Genomic DNA, 24,480 nt, shown 5'->3' on the forward strand with positions numbered 1-24,480 from the left:
ATTTATTTATTTACTTATTTTTTCAGTGTACCCGGCAAGCCTATGGACAAACTGGTAACATTAAAAAAGCCGTCCATATGAAGGTAAGTGGTCAGATGGCGTGAAAAGGAATGACTTCATACTGCCCCATAGCGTTCATTTCAAAGACGAAATGACCTATCATGCCACATTAGTGCTATTAGAGTTTGTTTTGTTATCAGAATAAATTACACTCATAAAAACTGACATATTGTAGACATACATTACCACCAACCTTTACAATTTAGAACAGTGCTACAATATTTCAAACCTATTTTGTGAAGGGCAACTAACTAGTAATAACCAGTTATTGTATTTTTGTAATATAATATCATTATTGTCTCAGCAACTTGTAAACATATCATGGACATTTATTTATTTATTTATTTATTTATTTATTTATTTATTTATTTATTTATTTATTTATTTATTTATTTATTTATTTATTCATTTATTCATTTATTTATTTATTTATAGTTTTATGCATGTTTATTGATCAAACCTATTATGTATTTGTATGATTTCACTGTTTTAAAAAAATATTGTAATTTTTGTACTTGCGTGAAGAAGAGAATGCTATTTTTAATATTATCAGCATTCATTATTATTATTATTATTATTATTATTATTATTATTATTATTATTATTATTATTATTATTATCATTATTATTATTATTATTATTATTATTTAAATGTCCACATTGTAATCTAATTTCCCAAAGCTGCATGTTAATGTTCCCAAACATCCACTGAAAGAAACATGAATGGCTAAAAAGCATGGACAATTTACATTTAATTTTCAATTGTTAGTTAAAAATGATGTTATGTAAATGTACCCTGAGTACCCTCAAACATTACTTAAAGCAAATTCTCAAAACACTTTTAACTGTATTTGATCAGGTTGCTTTGCACATGCAAATTCAGTCTCTGTCTGAGAATCCCAACAGCACTTGTGTTTTTAAGATGGCGGCACGTCGTAAATTTCATTGATGAGTGCTTCCTGTCCGTCTCTTGTTGGGCCGATCATACAACATCCCATTTGGAACTGTCATAAAACTCAGCTTCATCCTGAAATGTCTCTGAATTATTCATTTGTCAACAAGATATGCATAGAAATGCATGCACCCTCATACATTATTTAAACAGCAGCAACCATCAGCCACTTCCTGACAAGATTAAAAGTAAATAAATAAATAACATTTAAGTAACATTTTATCTGTTAAGGAATAATATGAGTAAATCTTTGACGGGAATCTAAATGTCTCATTAGCTAGGTTTCCATCCATCGATTTTTATGCACATTTTGGAATATCACATAAGCAATGCTAAATTTAAATGCCAAGACGTGCATGAATGTTGAAAATGTGCATAAAAAATGTATGTGCAGAACTATGTATGATTAACTTTTTATTCAATAAAAAGTTGTGCATAAACCATCATGGAAACACATTTACAGAATAAATTGTTGTATGAGCATCAAAAAAGTCATGTGATTGTTTATTTTAAACTGTGTTTTGACCCCAAACTACGTTATCACCCAGCGCCCTACTGTTACACCTCTTTTTCTTTGACAACTTGACATTATCAAGCCAACATGACTTGTCATAAATCTGTCATAAACATGACTGTCATCAGGCATTATAAATTTCACGAATATTTTTGATAGTTTGAATAATTTGACACATCAGATTTATCTTTGGGATGTGATACCCTACATAAAAAAGTAAAATATATAGAATTCACATGTATTGATTTTGTGTGTGTATATATATATATATATATATATATATATATATATATATATATATATATATATATATATATATATATRTRTATATATATATATATATATATATATATATATATATATATATATATATATATATATATATATATATATATATATATATGTGTGTGTGTGTGTGTGTGTGTGTGTGTGTGTGTGTGTGTGTGTGTGTGTGTGTGTGTTTAGAACAACAATCACTTTAATTACACAACCATCATCTATGATTTTTATAAACCTCTTAATTTTCAATATAAATTATTAGTATTGGGTTATAAAACCGATTTGACACCTGTAAGAAAGAATGCAATACACTCAGATTAGGATCTGCCAGCCTGATCTCATGAGAAAACGTAAGTATTTTACGTTTTGCCAGTTTAGTGGCTAATTCGTAAGAATTCGTACGAGTTCAGTCGTACGAAATGGTACGATTTTAAAAAGGAGGCGTGGCACCTGACCCCACCCCTAACCCCAACCGTCATTGGGGGATAAGCAAATCGTACTAAATTGTATGAATTACATCGTACGAATTCATACGAATTAGTCACTAAATGAAAAAGTTACGAATTGCCGTGAGATTGTGTTGGATCTGCAGCGTTGTGCTTAGTTTAATTCACCTTATTCTCCGCCAACAAGTGGGGGCTGCCATTTGAATCTTTTTGGCTTGAGACTTCCGGTCTCATTCACTTCCATTCATTTTTTGACGTTAAAAACTGCTCATTGCGCTGCTTGATGTTGCAATTTGATATTTTCTTATTATATTATTCTACTTGGTCTGTATAGTCATGCAAACATTTGTTTGTAGAGCAAGTAGTTTGACCGTTTTCTGCCGTTTATTATTCCTAGTCATTTCTCCCATAGGCAACTGAATCGGAAGTTTTAAGACAATCGCGAAAACAGGCGCACTTCCGCATTTTAGAATAAGGTCAATAGCTTTGCCCTATGCTCTTTGGCCAGAACATAACTTCCTCATTGCGCTAGTGTAATGCGCCACCTACAGGCATCTTGTAGAACACACTTCAGCTCATATACAATAACACAATTATTTTTGAGGTCTTTTTAAATATAAAACCAAAATAAAGTTTATTTAGGGTGCACTGTTTTACTCCAACTTTTATATTTTACTCTCACGTTTATAGTCTGTCACACATTCACACTGAAATATTATATTATTCTAAAAATAAGTGCACTTTAAATACTTATTAACACTTTTATTCAACCGATAAAATATGTATGCAATGTTGGACACTTCATGCACTCAACGACTGCAGCTTTGTTCACGTAGCAAAAGGGGCGGAGCTTTAGAGCACTAGTGTTGGATTACTTTATTTTAGATTATGAAAGCAAACTTCTTCCATTTGGAATACTAAATTAATATACTATGCTGTTGAGTGTTTAAGTGCATAAGTGCATAGCATGTAAGTGCATAGTGTATAGTATGACATTTGGGATGTAGTATATGTTTATGACAGATTTATGACAAGTCTTGATTTCAAGTTGCCATGACAAAAACAGGTTGTGATGTATTTAGTTATGTCAAGTTGTCATAAAGAGATCTCAAACAATGCCACCTTTGCACTTAAAATGACATAACTGGGGAATGACACATAATGATAGCTTTTATAAACATGCATCAAACATCCTTCATATACAGCTTAAAATACAAAATGTTTCATGGCAGTTCAGTGAACAGTCTCTTTGAGTAAAGTGTTACCTGATCTTTTTATTTACAAATTAAAGAAACTCAGACTGTGATCACATCTCTTTAAACCCTGTCAATAATCTCAGCGATGCTATAGACAACAATAAAACCTTCTTGGTAACTATGAGTTCTCCTTTAAGGCACATTTTTTCCCCTGCCTTCATTCCTCACCCTTCATGATTACAGTCTTCTCACACATGCCTGATTTACAGCCGCACTCACTCCTGTCAACCTGCTGCTGCAACTACACTCAAATCACACAGGCTGATTTACTAGAGCACCTGCACAGAAACTGCAAGAACAAAATGCTTTTAGAGACGTGAAAAAAGCAGGTCCAGACTAAGATTGCATTTGGAAAAAAAATAAAACATTCAATTTCCACTAACAACATTGCAAAATTGGGTTTATGGAGAAGTTGTTAGATGTTCATGCTAATGAAGCAGTTGAGTGCTGCCTACCAGTGAATCAAGAATGCTTGTACTTCTGACAAAACAAAAGTATTGTGAACAACTAAGCAAAATCGGTACATGTGTATTTCATATATGTTACTTTTTATGTATGGTATCACATCCTAAACTATTCAAACTAATTAAGTAATAAGTTATTAAGTAATATCAGCACCCGTACAGCCTCTTTACCCTTTGTGTATTATTCCGCCCACATATAGCCAGCAAAAAGCAGACACTACAGATCTAAAGTTTAAAATATGCTTGTTCAGCTGTTTAACTGTCAGCTTATGATTTGAATCCGGAAGAAAGTAGTTCCTCATACAAAAGGGTTTTTGAGACTCTCCATGTTTGATTTTGTTTTTATATACACAATCATGCCGTCAAACTGTTGTATAAACGCAATATCACACTCGTAGCAGTGCTACGAGTATATGTATATCGGCACTGGTGGGGGTACTAAGGCACGCCTCCCACCAGTGCCAATATACAGCCATATCACACTGCTACTCGTTTGATATTGCTCATACAAATATAAATTTATACAACAGTTCTGTCTGGTTCTCGAACCTGATTGGCTGATAGCCGTGAAATATTAAGTAAAATCAGCACCCGTACTGCCTCTTTACCCCTTGTGTATTACTCCGCCCACATACAGTCAGCAACAAGCAGAGGATGGTCTACAGTTTGACAAATATTACTGTTGTTGGACAACATAATGTGCTTTTGAGGCTTTTTTAGTCGAGAATGTAGTTGTTTAGATTGCAACTATGCAGTTTATTTATAAGAATAGTGCCTATTTAAAAATATTTACAAAGACGGTTGACGTTTTCATCCACAAGATGACCGCATAATAGAATGTAAGTTTTTCCTTTCACTATTTGAGTTAAGCTGCATCCCAAATTGCATACTTATGCACTATTCTACGCCATTTTGTAGTATAAATAGTGTAAGGAGTGTGTTCACACTGAAAACTCTAAAAATGATAAGTGCACTTAATTTACCCAGATGATGCACTTTATATCATGCATTTTAATGAAGCTGCATCTCCTTCACAATAGAGTTCGCTGATTGGTTCAAACCAAAATTTTCTCACGAATTAATGAATGGATGTGCTGAAAACTCAAAGACGTCACATTGTATTGGCCGGTACAGACATCCAATCTCCATGCTGGAATTTACACAATGATGTCATCGCCGTGACATTGCTTAAAAATCTATTATGAGGAACGAATTTGCTTTAAACTATGCAAAAACAACCAAGTTTTACTTTTTAGTGAAATACTGTATATGTGCCCTAATAGTTTTTTAAGCAATGTTAGACATATATAAGACTTTTAACATCTTAAACAATGTGGTTTTTTTTTATTTCGTGACCCTTTAAAGTGACATTTAAAAGATTAATTGTAATTAGGTAAGTCGTTGTTTGTTCTGAAAATCAAGAAAAAAATGCTTAAGGTTGCTAATAATATGGGCCTTTAAATTGTTAAAAAATCAGCTTTTATTCATATAACAACAAATGTAATTGTAGAAAATCAACCACCACTTGCAGTTGGATAAAATAGTTGACTAGATGCATCTAACAACTACAGCAACCTTCAGAGATTTAATCAGCATTAGTGTCAAACCTGACCTGCTAGAAGCAGCTAGAGACGAGGCAAATCTAAAACTTGAGAATGTCATTTTTAACCTGTAATAGTGTGATGACGGCAGAGCTGCAAATGTAGCTGTTACATGGCAGATTCAGAAAGTTAGAAATGAATCAATAAAATAAAATAAAAGGTTCTAGATTGATTTGAATTAGTTTTTACAGATGTTCTTTGTGTTAGCATTGTCTACTAGCATTACTTACTAGCTTGTGCCTACTTAAGGGATACTGAGTTGCTTCCTGACTCACACAATTTGCATTTCATAATTACTTTTTTTCTGTTTGGTCTTGTTGTTCTTTTAAAAGTAATTTCAAGTCAAAGAAAGGAAAACAAGGTGTTCCTAACAATATGAGAGGTCTTTTCATTTGAAAGCGTAAATGCTAGTAAGTGCTTTATAATTAGCATTGAGAGTATGGAATAAACACAAATAAACGTCAGATGACATCAAATATGGATAGAACCAAATTGATATTACATTTTACTGTCAACTGGAGACACACTGCAATGTATGCACAAGACAATTGATCATGCTGATGTGGCATATATTGTGCCATGCATTGTTTGTTTCTACATAAAGTGACTTGTATTGTTTCTCCAAAACTGGTACACAAATACGCTACCACAGAATTTGCAGTTATGATGCTTATTTATTATTATATATAATAAATGTTTTTTCTGAGTGTATACACATAAATATTTGCATTTTACAAACCAAAAAAAAAAAAGATTTTAAATTAGGCTACATTCACACAATAACAAGGTAACAATGTCTTGCATCTTGGGAAAAGGTTAACGTCTTTGATACATTCATTCATTTTCTTTTCGGTTTAGTCCTTTATTAAACTGGAGTCACAACAGTGGAATAAACCACCAACTTATCCAGCATATGTTTTACGCAGCGGATGCCCTTCCAGCCGCAACCCATCACTGGGAAACATACATTCATCCATCCACACACTCATAAACTACGAACAATTTAGCCTACCCATTTCACCTGTAGGCCTACTGCATGTTTTTGGATTTGTGGGGGAAACCATTAGGAGCTCCTTCACGGGACTCCACACTTGTAAACAATCGCTCCATTGGGCTCGTGTCCAGCTCGCGCCATTCGCACGGCTCTCGGCCCCGCCCAGACTCGTCATCGCTACCAAGCCGACCAATCACGGAGCTTGCGTTTGACGCAGAAGTATAAATCAGCCTTAAGAGTCTCACGTTAATGCATCATGTTGATGCCGATAATGGCCCAACACTAATATATATATATATATATATATATATGGCCGAAGCAGTGGAGCAGTAGGTAGTGCTGTCGCTTCACAGCAAGAAGATCGCTGGGTCACTGGTTTGAGCCTCAGCTCAGTTGGCGTTTCTGTGTGGAGTTCGCATGTTCTCCCTGCGTTCGCGTGGGTTTCCCTCGGGTGCTCCGGTTTCCCCCACAGTCCAAAGACATGCGGTACAGGCGAATAGGGTAGGGTAAATTGTCCGTAGTGTATGAGTGTGTGTGTGGATGTTTCCCAGAGATGGGTTGTGGCTGGAAGGGCATCCGCTGCGTAAAAGCTTGCTGGATAAGTTGTCGGTACATTTTGCTGTGGCGACCCCTGATTAATAAACGGACTAAGCCGACAAGAATATGAATGTATATATATATATATATATATATATATATATATATATATATATATATATATATATATATATATATATATATATATATATATATATATGTAATTATTTTAGATATGTTTTACGCAGCGGATGCCCTTCCAGCCGCAACCCATCACTGGGAAACATACATTCATCCATCCACACACTCATACACTACGAACAATTTAGCCTACCCATTTCACCTGTAGGCCTACTGCATGTTTTTGGACTTGTGGGGGAAACCCACAAGAACATGCAAACTCCACACACAAATGCCAACTGACTCAGCCGAGTGATTGTGCTACCCACTGCGCACCGCATTGCCACTTAATAGGTAATTCACCTTTATTTATGAGAATAATTTAAGGATGTTGCAGACTATTTGGTAATCTTAAGTAAAGGAAACCATTAAGTGTTTCAGGACATGAGAGTAAGTACTAAAATATAAGCTATAATAACTATATTTCGTTGTGCTCAGCACATTATATAAAAACACATTATACCACATTATATCACATTATATAAAAACATAAACATGTGTTTGAGGGCATAGAGCACAATTTTTACTTGCAGTTTTTCCCAGTCCATTTATAAAGCAGCACAGTGCAGAACTGGATGACAGAAAAGAAGGTAGTTTCTGCTTTCACTCACCCAAAAAAAATTACTGTTTGCACAATTTGATTAATATCATCATATCCAAATACTTTATAAATAATATTTAAAAACTCCTACATTGCTTGTTGTTTTTAGAAAATATCTAAAATCTTTTTTTTTTTTTCAAATAGGCCTTTGTAAAATGGAAGTTTAAAATGGCTTGAAATGGTTTAATTTATTTGTATTGTATATCCCTAAATTGTTATAGCTTTTGTTTGTTTTATATATTTTTTATTTATTTAATGTGATTCGAGAGCTTTGACCCGGTCTCTCACACACACATTTAAACATGCATGTTTCATGCACACACAAACCTTTTAAACTTGACAAAAACTCTCGACAACTGTTACTGGCTGCTGTGTCTTTAATATGGTGTAAAGTTGCATATGTTGTAAGTTACTAAAAATCAAGGAGGATGCAGCAAAGAATTATCACTTATTAAATTAAAACTACTGTTTTATTTTATGTAACACCCTTACATTTAAAAGGTAAACATAAGGGGTGATCATAAGTAAAAAGACCCCTAGCCTATAAGGTGGTTTACGGAATAGCCTATCTTAAACTGATCAGCTATATGTTTCTTTCTCTTATGGTAGTTACACAGTAGGAATACACACAGGTTCGAAGACTCGTTCTTGGCACCTAAAGTGCAAATCGGTCAGGTATTCATCCGTGCTAAAATACAAGGTGAAAGTCATCATAGCTTGTGTAGAACAGACCCTGCTACCAACCCAACTTTGAAAATAGATAAATGACAATATTTTTTTAATCGGCGTGATAAAGCCTGGTTTATACTTCTGCGTCAAGTGACCGGCGTAACCCACGGCGCATGCAATGTGCGTAGCTGCGAATTTATACTTCTGCGCGCTGTCTCTGTTGGTCTAAATTAACACTTCCGAAACGCTAGTGGGCAGTGAGGTGTAAATGCTCCTCTGTGTTGAGTTTCTTCTGTGCTGTTTTGCTTTTCCTGAACACTTCCTGGATGTACAAGTGGCTCAAACTTGCTCATTTTGAGGCAGGATCCGGCGGACGTGCAACAACTTTAACTATGAGGTAAACACAAAACAAAACTTTCCATCAGGAGCTCCTTCACGGGACTCCACACTTGTAAACAATCGCTCCATTGGGCTCGCGTCCAGCTTGCGCCATTCGCGCGGCTCTCGGCCCCGCCCAGACTCGTCATCGCTACCAAGCCGACCAAACACGGAGCTTGCGTTTGACGCAGAAGTATAAATCAGCCTTAAGAGTCTCACGTTAATGCAGCATGTTGATGCCGATAATGGCCCAACACTAAAATATATATAGCAGTGGAGCAGTAGGTAGTGCTGTCGCCTCACAGCAAGAAGGTCGCTGGGTCACTGGTTCGAGCCTCAGCTCAGTTGGCGTTTCTGTGTGGAGTTCGCATGTTCTCCCTGCGTTCGCGTGGGTTTCCCTCGGGTGCTCCGGTTTCCCCCACAGTCCAAAGACATGTGATACAGGCGAATCGGGTAGGGTAAATTGTCCGTAGTGTATGAGTGTGTGTGTGTGGATGTTTCCCAGAGATGGGTTGTGGCTGGAAGGGCATCCGCTGCGTAAAAGCTTGCTGGATAAGTTGGCGGTACATTCTGCTGTGGCAACCCCGGATTAATAAACGGACTAAGCCGACAAGAATATGAATGAATGAATATATATATATATATATATATATATATATATATATATATATATATATATATATATATATATATATATATATATATATATATGTAATTATTTTAGAGCATTAAGGACATTTGACATTTGTTAATGGCATATTTATTTTGAGCATACCAGTATGTGTTTCTGTAAAATGTATATACTGTAGCCAATTGAAAAATAGTTATATCCAGTTGCAGAGCTTATTATTAAAAAAAGGTATCGCTGACATTTCCCTTGCTATTTTTACCACTGATCAATTACTGATTAGTTTCATATCTTTAGCTCAGAATCTTATCATTACAAATGACATTTCATTTTTGCAGAGCGGAAATGCAATATTCGCACACACACATACAGCCTAATAGGCCAGTGCGGTTCCTTTCATGATCAGCTTATTGATGTCTCTGCTTCAACCCTTCCCCTTTTAAGTATCTGTGCCAAATGAAATCAAACAAACCAGCGTTTCCTGTATTAAGCCCTGTACCAATTATGAGCCTTGATCAATAACACCCTCCCTCTAGATACCACTCAGACACAAGCCGGAAAACCTTCTGTGGCCACTCTTGGAGGAGTGCTCTCCATAGTGAAGCCCTAATGAGATACATCGCTGTGACATCTAAATCGATATCCATGTTAAATATAAATATGTACATAGTTTGGTAGCTCATGCTGGTTGGAGTCTGGTGGAAAACTGCAAATAAATCAATGACTCTGCCCGTAATGTAATGCAACACCCCCTTTTTTCTGACCCGATTGTTCTGGGATCTTAGAGTAATGCAGAACAAATGAAATTTCTTTGGAGGAGAAATCATATCTGATATCAGATTATGGCTTAGGTATGATGAGGGAGACACAGTATATCTACATATGGAAATAAAGATTTGTTGTAGACCCCTCATTTCCACTTATGGATTAATAAACTGGTACTTCTCTCTCTCTTTCTTTCTCTCTGTGTGTTTTAACTACTGTACCTTCAACCTCCTCTTAAAACTATTTTTTTAACAATTTATGACTTTATGAATGCATTTTTTTAAGTATTTTTAAACATTATTTATTTTTTGCAATTAAAATGTATGGAGTGTAAAGGGTTTTTCATTTATTCTCCCTCATGTGGTTTAAATCATTATAAGATTCTTAAAAGTTGGATAAAAAATAAATAAATCTATGGAATTCAATCACTACCAGCGGCGTTTTTCAAAATATTTTATTGTGTTTCCAAAAAAGAAGAAACACAATTAGAATTGTTGGGTGAACTATCCCGATAAATGAATGAATGAATGAATAAATAAATAAATAAATAAATAAATAAATAAATAAATAAATAAATAAATACAGTATTACATATTTATATATGGGCAAAGCAGTGGTGCAGTAGGTAGTGCTGTCTTCTCACAGCAAGAAGGTCGCTGGGTCGAGCCTCGGCTCAGTTGGCGTTTCTGTGTGGAGTTTGCATGTTCTCCCTGCGTTCGCATGGGTTTCCTCCAGGTGCTGCGGTTTCCCCCACAGTCCAAAGACATGCGGTACAGGTGAATTGGGTAGGCTAAATTGTTCGTAGTGTATGAGTGTGTGTGTGTGTGTGGATGTTCCCCCGAGATGGGTTGCGGCTGGAAGGGCATCCGCTGTGTAAAATCTTGCTGGATAAGGTGGCGGTTCATTCCACTGTGGTGCCTCCAGTTTAATAAAGGACTAAACTGAAAAGAAAATGAATGAATGAATAAAAGATGTTAACCTTTTAATCCGACCATGGATTAATAAAAGGACTAAGCTGGCAATAAAATGAATTAATATTTATATGTTATTATATAATAATAATAATAAAAATAAAAGTAATTATATTTTATTTCAAATTATTTAAATATGTATTGACAATAATTTGATAATAATTTGGTTGAAGAAAGAATAAAAAAACACAGCTTGTGAAGTACAAGACTTTTTTAAATAATGTCATTAGAAAATTTAGCATAAACACTAAAACACAACAGTATGTTCTTCTTCCATTAGTCTTCATAAAAATCAGTGAACTCCACATCAAGCAACGCAAGACACGTTTTAAACAAGAATCAAATGTTACTGAATAAAATATGTTACAGTAATACAGGCTTTAAAAGCCCCAAATAAATATGCATTAATATTAACTAAATTATTTACATAAAATAATTTAATCAAACAGAACCAGTGTGTCTCAAATCAGAAGGTGTGATGGAGAATTGAGGCGCATGGGCGTTTAACATGGACTAAGTAATTAAGTAAATCACCACCAGGAGCCAAATTAATATCAATAAATGAGAGGAAAGTGTTCTCTTATTTAACCAATTGCTGTTTCAGAAATCACCCTAAAGCTGAGGTCACACTGGGCTTTTCCTTCCATAGATTTCCATTCATACGCACGCGAATGCATCAGACCGGAAACGCAGGGTCATGCGTCAAGTTTCGCAGGTTGCTGTGAAATCGCATCACTTGACTGTGTGAGACCAACTGAGGGTCAAAACATGACCTCTCTGGACAAAAAATTTATACATGGAGCAATCTCTCGCTTTTTTTAATTGTCTAATAAACTTGTTTAATCCCACCCCTTTTTCGCAGAGCAGTACGACAGAATTACGCACACACAAACTCTAGTGTGACTGCAGCTTTATACTAAACTATAACTAAGCCTTCTGGACAGGCCTTTTGGACTATTGTGAATCATTCCCTGATTCTGTAAGCCTCTCTCATATGACCATTACACAAACAGTACACTGCAGGCACAGTACGTTTAGCAAAGATATAAGCATAAATATATAGATAAAGATTTAACGCATAAATGGTTACTTCTGATGTATTTTAGGATCTATAGTGAGGATGGAATATGTTTTTCTGAAACAAATTAAAAACACTACATGCGGCTTAATTTACAAATTTGGATCCACTTCAACATCCCCTAACACCTTGCTAGGGATTCAGTACCTGATTTGCACGATTTCAACGATATCATGTGATCAAGTGAGTCAGTTAACCATGTCAGTTTTTTAAAGCTAAAAAAAATAGATAGAAGTTACACAGCTTCAGACTCAAGTCCCTAAAATTATACTATCATCCAACTGCAAGCTTATCTCTGTTATTGTTATATCCATATTTAGATGGTGGAGATACTGCACTGTCTATCACATCCAGCAGGACTTGAGGTGAGTCCAGGATCAATACCACAGGCGATGAGGATAAGGAGCCCTTAACAGCCTTAATATGATTGAATCCATACTGCAGCACTTTTCCATAAAGCGCCGATACTGGATTTAGCTGTTCTTGCTCGGCAAACTGATTGTTGTATTGATTGTGAATATCTAGATGTCCCATCTGCGTTGATCCTCTGCGTCTGGAGAGTGATATTAATGAGACACTCCAGAAATCTCGTGCATCATCACAATCCAGGCTCGCCGCTGACTGCTGCAAGTCAAGGTAGATGGTTTGCACTATATAAATGTTGCTGCCTTGAGCGGATACGCAATTTCGATTCATTTTCTTGGATAATAACTTGGCACAGGTATAACAAAACAAAAGATCTCGGAGCAGGCTACTGGCGAATTGATGCAAAAATGATTTTCTGGGATCCTGACATTGGTGCAAGTTTACAATCTATTTAACAGTCCATATTGAGGGAGGTTTATATGAAATAGATAATAATATTCAGTCTTTTCTCCGTATTTAAAATCAGTCCAACATTGCTGTATGTAAGTTTTTGACTCTTCTAAAGCATACAAATACCATAATATGTTTGCAGATATTTAAAAAGCATGCTATGTGAAGATTGTTTGTCTGAAAATCAACGCTGAAGTTAGATATTTTGCTTTGAAAATGTGCTTTTTGTGCCGGAACATCTGTCGTTGTTACGATTCTTTTAACCCACCCAATGCCAGTTTGCGTATTTCATTAATTCAGTCAGAAAGGCTCTCAAAGTGTGCGTCCGCGACTGAAATGTGACTTCTGGTGGAGGTAGCAGCCTACAAAATTAGATGCAGATTCACAGTTCCACATGAGATGTTTAATAATTAGCAAATAATATGAATATCATGAACGGAAACATAAGGTGAGTAGGTTCTATTGTAACCCCTTGTCCTAACAACAAGAAACGTGACAAGCTGTGCAATGATTTGCAATCGGACTGTTTGCTCCAGACGAAACAGAAATTTAAATAAAGCCATTTGGAAGCACAGAATAGTGCACCTACTGCACTCCAAGAAATTGTAAGGTTTTTAATCTAATTATTACATAATAAACCTCTTTAACATTTTTGAATGTACATGCTGAATCACTGATATATGTTGGTTTGCACAGTTCTAAAATTGAATTTCAAACGGTTTATTTTATTAATAAGATCTGAGGTGAACTATCTGCAGCTGCTTTCAGAAACAGAAGCATTTTCAAAAAATCTAAATTTTATAGAAACTTTTTAATCATGAAAATATTCTTTCTATCACGTGCTTTTGTATAGAGCACAGTTTAAATCAGCCTTAAATCAGCATTTAGGCTCAACAGTCAGGCACACTGCTGTTGGTATTGTCAGTCTGCCATCCTGCACTTGCGCGCTTTTTTAATCAGGTGTGTAATACCTAAACGTACATCCTGCACCTTTAAATTGTATTTAAAGTTTTTAACATAAACAGCATCACTTATGGTGCTTTCACACTTGGTTTAATTGCCAGGACCGTACCTAATTTCGATTAATCCCTTTGCCACCTTCTCGTTTAATTTGTGTTCACACCATCTTTTTTCCCTCTAAACTCCCGTACGCTTGCTTCATCGAGTTGCTTTTTTGTTTACGGTTGTTGCTAGATGACGATCACAACAGCAAAGCACCAAAATGTAAAGACGTCTGGACATCACAACCATTTTACTTGTACTGAATATATATATATATATATATATATATATATATATATATATATATATATATATATATATATATATATATATAAATTATTATAAACAATCAGAACATAATGCGATGTCTTCAGAATCTGTTAATGAAGGAGACAAGCAGACATTATCACTGTTTGCCCTGGCTCAGTCCCGCTGAGACGTGACACACAAACGCGCACATACACACACACACACACACACATGAATGGTGTTTGGTACAATTGCATTCATATCAGAAGTGAACCGGATCTGAGCTCTTAGACCAGACCACCTCTTCCAGGCGGACTCGGGTACAGTTCACGGGTGCGCATCTGAGTTCAAAAGACATGTTCACACTCGCTAAATGTACCATACTTTGATATCAAAATGAACACGCTGTGGACTAAAAGTGCAAGTGTGAAAGCACCCCTACAGTTGAAGTCAGAATTAATAATAATCTTTTTTTTTTTACCTCTTTTAAATATTTACTAATTTATGTTCAACAGACCAAGGAAATTTTCACAATATTTCTAATAATATTTTTTTTTTCTTCTGGAGAAAGTCTTATTTGTTTTACTTCGGCCAGAATAAAAGCAGTTTTTTAATTGAAAAAAAAAAAATAATAAAATTTAAGGTCAAAATTATTAGCCCCTTAAAGCAATAATTTTTTTGATAGTCTACAGATCAAACCATCAGTATACAGTAACTTGCCTGATTACCCTACCTTGCCTAGTTAACCTAATTAACCTTGCAAACCCTTTAAATGTCACTTTAAGCTGTTTAGAAGTGTCCTGAAAAGCATCTAATCAAATATTAATTACTGTCATCATGGCAAAGATAAAATAAATGTGTTGAAAAATTATTCTATCCATTAAACAGAAATTGGGGGAAAAATTAACAGGTTGTTTAAAATTCAGGGGGTTTAATAAGTATGACTTCAACTGTAGCTGCACAACATATAAGACCTCTATAGATATATTTTAAATTTGCAGACTTCTAATATTTTATTAAATACACTTGATTTCCATATAAGCTCATTTATGCAACTGTGTACACTATTGCTACACCCCAGGGGTGGTTCTGTTAAGGAGATGATCTTCATGCTAATAAAACAAAACAATACAAGTTTTATAGAATTCACAATTTACAAATTCATAAACTTGTGAAGTAATTATAATCTCCCATATGATTCAGGTTGCTTCTAATGATTCTGAAGTTTCACACGTCACATTTGTTTTCAAACCTGATACGTTTTCTCCTTTAAACTCAAAGCATAGCACTTGTTTCAGTGATATGTGTGATATGGTCCCTATACCCGCTAATTTTCTCATTTCCATTTCACAAATTTTACGATTGCATGTGCAATTGAAAAGACACATTAGAGATATGTTTAAGACTTGGTGTATTCTAGATATACATATTATCAGCACATGGGTTCCCTGAGAATGAATACACAATTGATTATTATGTAATGATTTATAAATCAGTTACACATACTGTAGAACTAGTGAACTGATAAACTGTAATAAATACTGTAGTACACCAGCTTTTACTAAAGTAAACTGTTGTGTAGAGTAATATAGACAATAGACAATATAATTTGGTCATATTAGTAGTTTATATATTACCATTAAATACTGTATAGCATTACCAAATAAATTCAGGTAATTACTATATACTATAGGGTTCAAAAACACTACAGCACTTACTATAAGTTACGCAAATAGCCTATTTGTTTATATGTGATGTAAAACCACAATTGCAACATCTTAAATAATTCTAGAAGTAGATGGTACTATGCTAAATACATGTTAGTTAAGGACAGAAACATGTCAGCAAAAGGCTAATTCATGCTACATGCATACAATAGTTAAAATGTTAATCAAGGAAAGAAACACTAGCAACAGGCTAATTCATGATGTTGATTAGTGCTAAAACATGCTACTGCAGAAACAGTTTTTGCTAGCAACATGCTAATTCACATTAAAAATTATTTCTTTCATGCTAAAAATGTGATAATGACAGATTCACATCATCAACATACTGTAGATGGCTAAAAATTGCTCTGCTAAAATGCTAATTTCTGCTTTTGACATGCTAATTCATGCAGATCTGCCTAGGCTACATCGAAGTTTGTTTACTTGACTCATGCAGTTGCAAAGAGTAGAGTTATCCATTATAAAACTAGCTTTATATATTAAAGTTACTTTCACTTTTTGTCCACAAAATTGATCAAAATAAGCTGCTTTAGAACTGCTTTATTCCAATACTTGCTTCACATAGCAATGCAGCTTAGAAGACGCAGAGTTAAAACTAGATTTGGAGTGTTAAAATCCCCCGAGAAAAATAGCACATTTATCACTGTATTCATAAAATGAAATGTGGTTTATGAATGATATTAAAATGTGATGTAGGATGTGAAGGAGGTTTGATTTTCCACATTTAGACTTACAATATTAATCAACACCTTTGATTGCTACATCAAAGTGCTCACAATGTTTGTGTACCATGAAGAACTGTATGGGTTGAGTTCCTACAACTCATGACTGCTGTTTAATCTGCTCCTCATGTTTTAATACTACTACTACGACTACTACTAATAATAATAATAACAATAAAACCATCCATCTACATTATCCATCATTCAGATTCAGTTAAAATGTAATTAATTTATACAGTTAATTGTGTGAAAGAGATAAATGGATAGTTTTGCCCCTTATTTATCAGGGGTCACCACAGTGGATGCCCTTCCAGTGCAACCCAGTTTTGGGAAACACCCATACACTTTCACATTTATACACCAAGGCCAATTTGGTTTACGCAGTTGACCTATAGTGCCTGTCTTTGGATTGTGGGGGAAATCATAGCACCCAGACACAACCCATGTGAACACAGGGAGAACATGCAAACTCCACACAGAAATGCCAATTGGCCCAGCTGGGACTGAAACCAGTGACCTTCTTGTTGTGAGGCGGCCACCCTACATTTTATTGACTTCTAAATGAATAAACACACCTGTGTTGACTTTACAACAGCAATCACATTCTGCTCAATATCTGGAGACTATGCTTAGACAATTTCACTGTGAGATTCCCCCTGTCTTGTAACTGAGTTCTTTTTTTATCCATATTGTAAAACCAATGAAAATAATCACATTGTGCCTCATTGTAATGAAGTACATTGGTTTCTAATATCAGGTTGTTGGGAAGGGTGAACACAATCTATTCCAGCTGAGGATTGGACCACTTTAAATTAAGCTAACATCTAGACTTGCTCTGCTGCCTTTAACTCATGTTACACACTTTTTTCCCACCTCTTCCGGGCACAATCGGAATGAAATAAATTGCATCTTGGAAGTACAGAACAATGCAAAAGTCATTTTTAAGTCTTTGCAGTTAAACATAGCTATATATATATATATATATATATATATATATATATATATATATATATATATATATATATATATATATATATATATATATATATATATATATATAAGTTAATCTACCAACGATTCTATCTAATGTTAAAGGCTGAGGTGTCAGTTTCATCACATTTTGTACTGAAGCTTACAGGTTATTCCTGTGCTGTGGGACTTTGAGATGCAGCATTATTTCAGCAGTGTGGCCGCTGGAGATGTGTGCTACTCCACATGGACAACAAGTCAATAAGAAGCCATTAGCACTCAGAGGGAAGCTACTGTATGAGGACATTATAGTGATGGCATTTCACATATAATCCTTCCCTGTCACTTCCTGATTATTTGTACACAGCTTTCTACCTCTTAAAAAAGCAAAGGTCAAGCACAAGGTGTTGTAAAAAGCTTTTTACACTATAATCCCTTTCTCTTTAGGGAAAAACAAAAAACAAAACAAAATGCCTGATGCTTTGTTTAAAAATATATTTATTTTCTGAGCTGCATTGCATAACATCATCCAAAAAGATATTTGGCACATCATGTACAGAAAAGATTAATATTGTTATATCTATTAATGTAATCATTCACTGTAGGATTGTTATACCAAATTTATAGTTTATTTTTATAGCTTAATTTATTCAAGATTATTGTTACAGTCCCAGCCCTGTTTTTGTACATGTGTTTGACCCTGTTTTGGTATGTGAGTCTGTTACTTCTTGCTGTTGTTATCTCTTGTACAACACTCATGTTAATTGTAATGGTTACCTGTGTTAGTTGCCCTGGTGAGTCATTAGCTGCGTTCAAAATCACATACTTCAATACTATATAGTATGCTTAAAACAATATGCTAGCCAAGTGGTATGTCAGAGTAAAAAAAAAAAATATGTGAGAAGTACCAGCCTGAACTCACAAGGAAACGTAAGTATCCGTTTAGTGGCTAATTCGTACAAGTTCAGTCGTACAAAAATGTGCGATTTTAAAAAGGAGGCTTGGCACCTGTAACTGTAACTCTAAGCCAATGATGTCATATAAGCAGGACATTTCATGTTCCTATTGGCTAGAATGAGTGTCAGTCAAGTTCCTCAAGGAAATGATAGAGAGAATAGAAAACAAGGGAACGCATGCGATGCTGTAAGAGAGCGCTATGTTCTGAGTTAAGTTGATAAAAAAAAAAAAAAAAACTACGTTGTTAAAGCCAGCCTGTGAGTGGTCTAATATTCAACTTACACAACAGCACCCAACTGTGGTTGTCTGTAGTTGTAGTTTCTGCTTTATATGTCATGGTCACACTAGAGTTTGAGTATGCAAAGTTCTGTCATATGGCACAGCAAAAAGAAGCAAGATTAAACAAGATGATTAGATATATATAAAACAAAGAAAGTTTTTTCAAGGTCATGTTTTGATCTTCTACTTCACTTGATATGATTTTGCAGGTCAGAGTTCACCAAGCTTGAACTTTTTAACACAACAAACTGCGAAACTTGTCGCAACTTGCAATTTCGATTTGTCACATTTAAATGCGTATTATTGGAAGTATATGGGGCAAAAAGTACAGTGACCACAACTTTATTCACCAGTTTTCCTGAGAGCGAATTTGTATTTATCAATTTGTTTGTTTGTTTTTTTTGTTTTGTTTTTCAACTTTGGTTAACATATTGTGTGTTGTGGCCTATAAACAGTGTGTAGATAAATGACAAAATAATTCAAACAGGTAATGTTTCATAACTCAAGATTTCAAAAACAAGATACAGAATTACGCACAATTGCTTTTGCTGTTTGTTTAGTCTACTTATTTAAAATGAGTCTTTTTTGCACAACTTAATTGTTTTATGTTCAGCCCATTTAAATTTGTAAAAAATAACTTAATTACTTAATTTTGTTCCAACACAAATCAATTGTGTGGAATCCAGCATTTTTACAGTGTAAATACACTCAAAAATTATGTTTGTTCAAACTACTTATTTAAAAAATGAGCTGAAACAACACAATTATTGATAACCAACTGGCCTAGCTGGGACTTGAACCATAGACCTTCTTGCTGTGAGGCGACAGTGCTATCCACTAAGCCACCTTGCCGCACACAATGGAAACATCCATTAATTTTCTTTTCAGCTTAGTCCCCTTATTAATCAGGGGTCGCCACAGCAGAATGAACAGCCAACTTATCCAGCATATGTTTAACACAGCTGATGCCCTTCCAGTTGCAACCCATCAGTGGGAAACACCCAAACACATTTGTTTACACGCATACACTACAGACAATTTAGCTTACCCAAATCACCTACACCACATGTCTTTGGACTTATGAGGGAAACCAGAGCACCCTAAAGAAACCCAAGCAAACAAGGGGAAAATATACAAACTCCACAGAGAAATGCCAACTGACCCAGCCGAGGCTCAATCCAGGGAACTTCTTGATGTGAGGTGACAGCACTACCCGCTGCACCACCCCACAATAGGAACATTAAAGCCATAAATGATTTGTTTAATATATATTTTTAATTATTTGGTGCATATTTGAAATAGAAATCAAACTCCAGCTAAACACAAGAGACTTTCATGACAGCATGCAAATTACATTTCAAACCATTGTTTCGTTTTCATCTGACAGGAAAGAAACCTGAGGTAGAAACAGGCAATAATTCATTCATCCCAGAGGACTGCATTGGCCATGCACTGGAAATATTGAAGTAATCCATAAGAATATAATTTATAGAGATAAGGTATGCACATGAAAGCCTGTTGGGACCATAGATGATACAAAGGGAAATTATACATCCACAAAAAAATATTGTATTTTGAACACAGACGGCAGAGTAACACTGTGCATGAATAATCAAGCTAGTGAATATCTGTTTGAGATTATGCAACATATCTTCTGAGCTTTAAATGTATTTGCAGTAATAAAAAATTTTTTTATTAACAAGAACCAGCATGTACAGTTTTCTTATACAATAAAATCACTTTACATTTCTTAACAAGAATTAAATAAGTGAGAAAAAAAAAATTAAAGGAAAAAAAAAAAAACAGAGGAGAGGGTACATAATTATCAAATTACATACAAATATATTACGCACATTTTTCAATTTTAGTTATTAACAAGAGTTATTAATGCATTTTTACTACAGGAAATGCATATATATATATATATATATATATATATATATATATATATATATATATATATATATATATATATAGATATATATATATCTATATATATATATATATATATATATATATATATATATAGATATATATATATCTATATATATATATATATATATATATATATATATATATATATATATATATATCTATATATATATATATATATATATATATATATATATATATATATATAATGCATATATATTTATGTAAAAATGTTAAAGGAGTGAGGTTTTTTTCAGTATGTCTGATGATATTTCTTTTCTTCTGGAGAAAGTCATACTTGTTTTATTTCAGCTAGAATAAAAGCAGTTTTCTTTTAAAAAACGTTTTGGGGACAAAAATATTAGCCTCTTTAAGCTATTTATTTTTTTCGATAGTCTACAGAACAAACCATCCTCATACTATAACTTAATTACCCTAACTTGCCTTAAAATAATTAACCTAGTTAAGCATTTAAATATCACTTTAAGCTGTATAGAAGTGTCTTGAAAAATATCTAGTAAAATATTATTTACTTTCAATATGGCAAAGATAAAATAATTCAGTTATTAGAAATGAGTTTTTTAAACTATCATGTTTAGAAATGTGCTGAAAAAATCTTTTAAAAAAGGGGCTAATAATTCTGACTTTAATTGTATATATATATATATATATATATATATATATATATATATATATATATATATATATATATATATATATATATATTTTTTTTTTTTTTTTTTTTTATAAATAATCAGACATACTGTAATATTATCGCAAATGTGTTTAAAATGTGATAATTTCCTTGCTTAATTAAACCACTTGAGAAAGATTTGAAAATAATACATATTGCAAATGAGGGCTAGTAATATTTTTCCTCAACAGTATATTTTAAAAAAACAATCAAACTATATAAAAATTATTTTTTTATAAAAAAAAAATAAATAAATAAAAAATAATTTTTACTGTCTATTTGTCAACTATGCATACAAAAAATCCATGCTATACACAAGAGAATAAGGTACTGCAGTAAAAGAAAATAAAACCCCATGAACATTTGTAGCAAATGTATCTGGCCATCAGAGTATAGCTCAAGGCTGTGCTTTGATTCAAGAGTCAAGGTTTCAAATATCCAAGGTCTTTATATTGTGGAAAGGATTTGAATTGCAGCACATTTGAAAGGACAGTTTACATGAATCCTCAGCTGTATTGGAGTGTGACAGAAAGCTGCGCGGCATACAGAGTGAAATCCCATTTATTTTACATACAACCCTGTGTGTTGTTACACAGCATTTGTCATTAAAGCAATTCCTGCCATAGAGCAAACATCTGTTAGTCTTAAACATAAAACTTTATTATGCGCAGAGTGAGTTAAGGTTTTTAATATAAATGAAATGCTTTATAAGGCAACAAACCACAATATGCTTGTGCATCCTCAAGGGGCTTGGTTTTTATATTCAAATACAATAGATACAAGTATATATGTGTGTGTGTGTGTGTATATATATATATATATATATATATATATATATATATATATATATATATATATATATATATATATGTATATGTATATATATATATATATATATATATATATATATATATGTATATGTATATATATATATATATGTATATATATATATATATATATATATATATATATATATATATATATATATATATATATATATATATATATATATATACAGTTAAAGTCAGAATTATTAGCCTCCCTTTTTTATTTTTTCCCAATTTTTGTTTAACGGAGAGTATATATTTTTGACACATTTCTAAACATAATAGTTTTAATAACTCATCTATTTTAATAACTACTCTATTTCATCTTTGCCATGATGACAGTAAATAATATTTGACTAGATATTTTTAAGACACTTCTATAAAGCTTAAAGTGACATTTAAAGGCTAAACTAGGTTAATTAGGTTAACTAGGCAGCTTAGGGTAATTAGGCAAGTTATTGTATAACGATGGCTTGTTCTGTAGACTATCAGAAAAAAAATTAGCTTAAAGGGGCTAATAGTTTTGTCCCTAAAATGGTTTGTAAAAAATAAAAAACTTATTTTATTCTAGCCGAAATAAAACAAATAGAACTTTCTCCAGAAGAAAAAATTATTGTCAGACATACAGTGAAAATTTCCTTGCTCTGTTACACATCATTTGGGAAATATTTAAAAAAGAGAAAAAAATCAAAGGGGGGCTAATAATTCTGACTTCAACTGTGTGTATATATATATATATATATATATATATATATATATATATATATATATAATAGTACTTGTTATAAACCATGTATCTGTGCATTTCTTTATTTTAGCAGTTTTTTAATGTACATCAGCAGACAGGAGAGGAGTTGACCATGGCGGCGGGGTTCGAGTCTGGAGAAGAACGGTTCCAGAAAACGGGTAAGACAAAAACAGAAGCAAAAAAAGTTAAATAAACAAGTAAATAACGTAATAAAAATTAGGCGAGGGCTTTTCTTTTTCTGGATTTCTTTTTAAAACTATTGGTTGGGTTTAGGTGTGTGTGTGTGTGTGGGGAGGGGGGTGTCAATCGGTACTTTTAAAAACACTATTGGTTGGGTTTGGGGAAAGAGGAGGGTGGGTCAGTCTATCGGTCAGTCAGTCAGTTTGTCAGTCAGTCGACAGCGGCCTCTGGAGGACTTATGCAAGAACAGCAAGTGCGAATGGCACATGTGAGGGAAGTTTGAGATCTCAAAAAGCATACACAGTGACCTCCAGTGGGTTCGCAAAAAACAAAAACTGCAAAAAAAGTACTTCTTGGGACGTATTTAGCGTTCTTCAAAAATGTATACAGGTCCACATAATCAGAATGAGCCTGGGTCAGTTTAGTGGCTACAATATCAAACAGGTTCAGTCATATGAACATGTACAATAAAAGGAGGCATTGGGCGGTCAGCAAATCATACTAAAATTTACGAATAATATCTTACAAATGCATACCACTATGATTTATGAATTAGTCACTAATAAAAAAAAACTACAAATTGGCATGAGATAACGTTGGAAAATGCTCAAGGCCCTGTTCTATTTTAGAATTGCTGGTATGAATGCTAGTGTAAATAGCACCTAAAACAGTAAATTACATTTAAAAACAGATCTGCTTCTCCCAATATAGGCTCATTCTGAAAACATAGCCCTATATACAGTTATGGAGATTGTGAATTTTGTAGCCAGAGCTATGTATGGCTGCATTTCGTCTATAAAGCGAACGCTATGAGGCAGTATGACGCCGTTCCTTTTCTCGCTTACCAGCTGACTGATTACATCTGTATGGATGGCTTTTCCGCTGTTACCTCTTTGTCCGGTAGCTCGATATGTATGTTGTTGAACTTGATATGCAGAGCAGAGTTGACTATGACAATGGGGTTTGAGTGTGTAAACCCGCCAGTCCTACACCGCCCAACCCGCT

General features: G+C 33.9%; 1 long non-coding RNA gene across 1 annotated transcript in view; it reads right to left on the reverse strand.

Moving 5' to 3' along the window:
- The window catches only part of LOC141378774 (uncharacterized), a 90,271-nt gene that overhangs the window by 31,630 nt on the left and 34,161 nt on the right, over positions 1-24,480 (reverse strand). The window lies entirely within an intron of this gene.

The sequence above is a fragment of the Danio rerio genome, chromosome 18, assembly GCF_049306965.1.
Source record: "Danio rerio strain Tuebingen ecotype United States chromosome 18, GRCz12tu, whole genome shotgun sequence".
Taxonomy (NCBI): domain Eukaryota; kingdom Metazoa; phylum Chordata; class Actinopteri; order Cypriniformes; family Danionidae; genus Danio; species Danio rerio.